We start from the raw sequence: 6000 nt of genomic DNA, 5'->3' as shown, positions 1-6000 counted from the left end.
CCTCCTAGGTTTTGATTTCCAGAAATTTATGCTTATTGAGGAGCTTGTTCTAGATGCCTCCAACAACAAGAAAGAGAATGAAGAAATAGAAAATGGTATGGGGCTATCTCTTCCCATTAGAAGTGATTATTTGGGTTTGGAACTGTGGAGACCAAGAAGACACACTAAGATCAGAAGTATCAGCGTGTTCTGAATAGTTGGGTCCCATGCTTTGAGTTTAACATGGCTGAATCCCAGGGAGGTATGAAGACCTCAGAGAAGGAAGGGTGTCTATAAATCTAGGCAGATATGCTTACGCCACAGCATGGCACAAAAACAGCAAAAGTAGTCCCAATTTCCTTGTGCATGGCATGAAATTAGAAGAGTCTCTAGACTGATAGGACCCACGTAGTCAGGAATAAGGGACAGTGTCATAGCTGTAATTTCCCTTTAAAAGAGCTCTGGGGAAGGGAAAATGAGGGATGATGATGATTGAAAAATCAGATTCATTGAAATTAATTTTTCAACACCCTAAGGAAATGATAGCTTCAAATAGAAATTGCATTGTGTTTTTATTCAAGTATTACATGTGAATAGTTTGAAGGGCAATAGTATTAAAAGGCTTATTTTTACAAAGTCCCTTATTTTCTTTCCCCTGCCTCTCCCATTGCAAAACCCACAGACAGCCGCTTAAATTCTTCCAGCCATTCTTCCCCCCACATTCATATAGGCTTTTTCTAATATTTGTTTTAATGTGGTAAAATAAACATAACATAAAATACATCATCTTAACTATTCTTAAGTGTAGGGTTCAGTGGTATTAAACACATTCATAATGTTGTGCCACCATCACCGTCATCCATCTTTAGAACTCTTTTCATCTTGTAAAACTGAAACTCTGTACCCATTAAGCAATAACTACCCATTCCTCCCTTCTCTCCAGCTGCTGGCAACCATCATTCTACTTTCTGTCTCTATGATTTTGACTACTGTAAGTACTTCATATAAATGGAATCGTATAGTATTTGTGACCAGCTTATTTCACTTAGTATAATGTCCTCAAGGTTCATCCGTGTTATATCATGTGTTAGAATTGTGTTTCTTTCTAAGGCTGAATTATACTCTATTGGATGTATGTACTAGATTTTGTTGATGGACACTTGGGTTGCCTCCATGTTTTAGCTATTGTGAATATGCTGCTATGAATACGAGTGTACAAATATCTCTTCAAGACCCTGCTTTCAATTCTTTTGGGTATACACCCAGATGTGGAATTGCTGGATCATATGGTAATTTTATTTTTAGTTTTTTGAGAAACCATTGCACTGTTTTCTATGTGGCTGTAACGTTTTACATTCCCACCAACAATGTATAGTGTTCCAGTTTCTCCAGATCCTCACCAACCCTTGTTATTTTCTGTCTTCGTTTTGGGGTTTTTTTTTGGATAGTAGCCATCCTAATAGATGTGAGGTGGCATTAGTTTTGATTTGCATTTCTCTAATGATTAGTGATGTTGAGCAGCTTTTCATATGCTTATTGGCCATTTGTATATCTTCTTTGGAAAAATGTCTATTTAAGTCCTTTGTCCATTTTTGAATCAGATTTTTTGTTGTTGAGTTTTAGGAGTTCTTTATATATTCTGGATATTAACTCCTTAACAGTACATGATTCACAAATATTTTCTTCCATTCTGTGGGTTGCCTTTTCACTCTGTTGATCACACGTTTTGATGCACAAATTTTGAAAATTTTCATGAAATCCAGTTTCCTTTGGTGTCACGTCCAAGAAATCATTGCCAAATCCAATGTTGTGAAATTTTTGCCTTATATTTTCTTCTAAGAGAATTACAGTTAAATCTTACATTTAGGTCTTTGATCCATTTTGAGTTAATTTTTGTATATGGTGTTAGGTAACGGTCCAATTTCATAGTTTTGCATGTGGATATCCAGTTTTCCCAGAACCATTTGTTGAATAGACTATCCGTTGAATAGTCTTGGCAGCCTTGTCAAAAATCATTTGACCGTATATACAAGGGTTTATTTCTGAGCTCTCTATTCTAGTCCATTGGTCTATATATCTATCTTTATGCCAACACCACACTGTTTTGTTTCCTATAACTTTGTAGTAAGTTTGAAATCAGGAAGTGTGAGGCCTCCAGCTTTGTTCTTTTTCAAGATTGCTTTGGCTGTTTGATGTCCCTTGAGCTTCCATATGAATTTTAGGATGAGCTTTTCTATTCCCGCAAAAAACAACATTAGTTTTGATAGAGACTGTGTTGAAGCTGTAGACCACGACTGACATCCCAACAACATTAAGTCTCCTAATCCATGAACCTGGGATGTGTTTGCATTTATTTGTCTTTGTTAATTTTTTTCAGCAATGTTTTGTAGTTTTCATTGTATAAGTCTCTCACCTCCTCGGTTAAGATAATTCCTAAGTATTTTATTTTTTCTCAATGATATTGTAAATGGAATTGTTTTATTAATTTCTTTTTCGGATTGTTTGCTATCAGTGTATAGAAATGCAACTGATTTTTGTGTGTTGGTTTTGTATCCTGCTGAATTCATTTAGTAGTTCTAACAGTTTTTTTTGTGGAATCTTTGCAGTTTTTACATATAAGATCATATTATCTGTGAACAGAGATCATTTTACTTCTTCCTTTCCAACGTGGATGCCTTTTATCTCTTTTCTTGCCTAAGTGCTCCAGATAGAACTTCCAGTACTATGTTGAATAGAAGTGGCAAAAGTGGGCATCCTTGCTTTGTTCTTGATCTTAGAGGAAAAGATTTCAGTCTTTCACCATTGAGTATGGTGTTTGTTGTGAGTTTTTGATGTATGGATTTTATTGTGTTGAGGTAATTTCTTTCCAGCTCTAGTTTTTTAGTGTTTTTATGATGAAAAGGTATTGCGTTTTGTCAAATGCTTTTCTGGATCCATTGAGATGATCATTTGTTTTTCCCCCCTTCATTCTGTTAATGTAGTGTATTACGTTGATTCATTTTCTTGTGTTGAAAGTTCCAAGCATTCTAGGAATAAATCCTACTTGGTCATGGTGTGCAATCCTTTTAATATGCTGCTTAATATGCTGCTGAATTCGATTTGCTAGTGTTTTGTTGAGGACTTTTGCATCAGTGTTCATAAGGGAATTGGTCTGTAGTTTTCTTTTCTTGTAGTGTCTTTGTTTAGCTTCAATACCAGGGTAATGTTGGCCTCAAAGAACCAGGTGGGAAGTACTCTCTTCTCTTCATTTTTTGGAAAAGTTTGAGAAGCATTGGTGTTAGGTTTTCTTTAAATGTTTGGCAGGATTCACCAGAGAAGCCATCAGGTCCAGGGCTTTCGTTTGTTGGGAGATTTTTGATTATTGATTCAATCTCCCTGCTAGTTATAAATCTATTCAGATTTTCTATTTCGTGGTGATTTAGTCTTAGCAAGTTTTCTGTTTGTGGTAATTTGCCCATTTCCTATAGTCTATCCAGTTGATGTACAATTGTTCATACTACTCTCCTACAATCCGTTTTATTTCTATAGAATCAGTAGTGATGTCTCCATTTTCATTTCTAATTTTAGTAATCTGAATCTTCCCTCTTTTTTCTCAGTACATCTAACTAAAGGTTTGTCAATTTTATTGATCTTTTTCCAAGAACCAACTTCTCGTTTCAATGGTTTTCTTTTCTTTTCTTTTCTTTTCTTTTCTTTTCTTTTCTTTTCTTTCCTTTTCTTTTTAAAGATTGGCACCTGGGCTAACAACTTGCCAATCTTCCTCTTTTTTAAAAAAATTTTTTTTAAGGATTGGCACCTGGGCTAACGACTGTTGCCAATCTTTTTTTTTTTTTTTTTTTTTCTGTTTTATCTCCCCAAACACCCCCTGTACACAGTTGTATATCTTAGTTGCAGGTCCTTTTAGTTGTGGGATGTGGGACGCTGCCTCAACGTGGCCTGACGAGTGGTGCCATGTCCGGGCCCAGGATCCGAACCCTGGGCCGCCGCAGCGGAGCACGTCAACTTAACCACTCGGCCACGGAGCCCGCCCCTCATTGGTTTTCTTAATTGTTTTTTTATTCTCTATTTCATTTATCTCTGCTCTAATTTTTACTATTTCCTTCCTTTTGCTAGCTTTGAGTTTAGTTTGTTCTTCTTTTTCTAGTTCCTTAAGTTTTATGAATAATTTTACTGAGGTATAATTTTAAGTGTGCAGATTGATGAGTTTTGACAAATCTGTTCACCTGGGGAACTACCCACAATCAAGATATAGTACATATCCATCAGTACAAAATATTCCCTTGTACACCTTCCAAGGTGTAACCCCCCTAAGCCCCTTTCCCCACTCTTAGTCCCAGGCAACTGCTTCTTTGCTTTCTATCAGTACAGATTACATTTGTCTAGTTTCATAATACTTCATGTAGTCTTTCAAGCCAGCTTCTTTTGCTCAGCTGTGTGATATTTTTGAGATTCATCCATGTTGTTGAATGTATCAATAGTTTAGTTGCTTTTCTTGTTGAGAAGTATGCCATTGCACATATATACCACAATTTTTAAAAATCTATTCTGTTAATAGACATTTAGGTGTTTCCAGTTTGGGCTATTATGGATGAAGCTGCCATGAACATTTATGTACAAAAATTTTGCCACAGAAAATAAAATGCTTTAACTTCTCTTGGGTAAATTCCTCGAAATGGGCTTACTGAGTCATACGGGTAGTGTGGACTTAACTTTCAAAGAAACTGTCAAACTGTTTTCCAAATATGCCATTTTACATTTTACCAGCAATGTATAAGAATTCTAGTTGCTTCACATTCTCAGCCAAACTGAGACTTTGAACAAGTTATTGAATCCTGTAAGCCTTTATTTGCTCTTCTGTAAGACGAAAATAATCACAACAGTTCTATCTGGCCTATATGTATTTGTGTATATGTATGTAAGTAATGGGATGTAATGTTGAAAATTTGAGACAATAGGATAATATTGATACTGTGTACCAAAGTTAGATGCCACATCATAATTCGGCTTTTGAAAGCATGTGAACAAAACTCAGTTTTATAACTCTTGGACCTTTCATCCAAAGGTAGAGTTATCAACTGTCACCCTTTGCCTGGGCTGAGGGTTTGCTGAGATGCAGGACTTTTATTGCTAAAACTGGGACGGTTCTGGGCAAACCGAGAAGGCTTATCATCCTATTAATGACATGAAAGGTAGAAAAGCTGAAAAAAGGGAGTATTTGTGAAAATATTTTTAGGAGAGAAATTCTAAGTTGTTATTCCAATACCTTCCTTTCAAGGAGGTAGGATAAGTGTTTTCCCCACCTTTATCTCAAACCTGGAGAAAGGGGGCTTCAGTGGGACTACTCCAAGAGCTTGAGATGTGTCTCCTGGATTTTGGGAGACCCAGAGACTGAGGTCTGATTGCCACCAGGAGGTCCTGAGTGCAGGAGAGACTAGCTGTGAGCCAGTGTGTGGGAGAGTGGACACCAGTTGCTGTGTCTGGGAAGCAAGTGCACTCTCCTCTAGCTGTGGGTTAGAAGATGTATGAATGTTCCTCGTAGACTAGATAAGGTCCACATAGTAGAGAGAGCTGTTTAGAGCCATCAGAAGTCCTGTCTAAGAGCATTTCCTGGAAGAGTGTCTGTGTGGAGGATAAAGCCAGAAAGGGGTCAGGCAAAGGAGAGGTACTGTCCCCTTCACTGAAGTTACTGCTGGAGGGACCCAGCATAGGAGCTTCCGATGAACCCTCAAAAGCATCCAGAAGTAAAGGAGTCACCTGTAAACAGTTGTCTCATCCAGAGAATTGAAGCCATCTTGCAGCTGAGTCAGTTCAGAAACAAACATCTTATCCCTTATTCTCCCTGGATGGGAAAGTATAGGATTGAACTGAGCTGGAGGCAGGTGGGCATATGAAGGGACTAGCATGAGAGGACCAAGGACCAGCATGGCGGAGTATTGAGAGGTTGGAAAAGGAAACTAGTACCCACACATAGAAGAAGGGGACTGCTAGGGAAGTACAGAGACGAGCAAACAAACTTGACCT

The sequence above is a fragment of the Equus przewalskii genome, chromosome 5 (genome assembly GCF_037783145.1).
Source record: "Equus przewalskii isolate Varuska chromosome 5, EquPr2, whole genome shotgun sequence".
Taxonomy (NCBI): Eukaryota; Metazoa; Chordata; class Mammalia; order Perissodactyla; family Equidae; genus Equus; species Equus przewalskii.
This window is presented reverse-complemented; position numbering follows the sequence as displayed.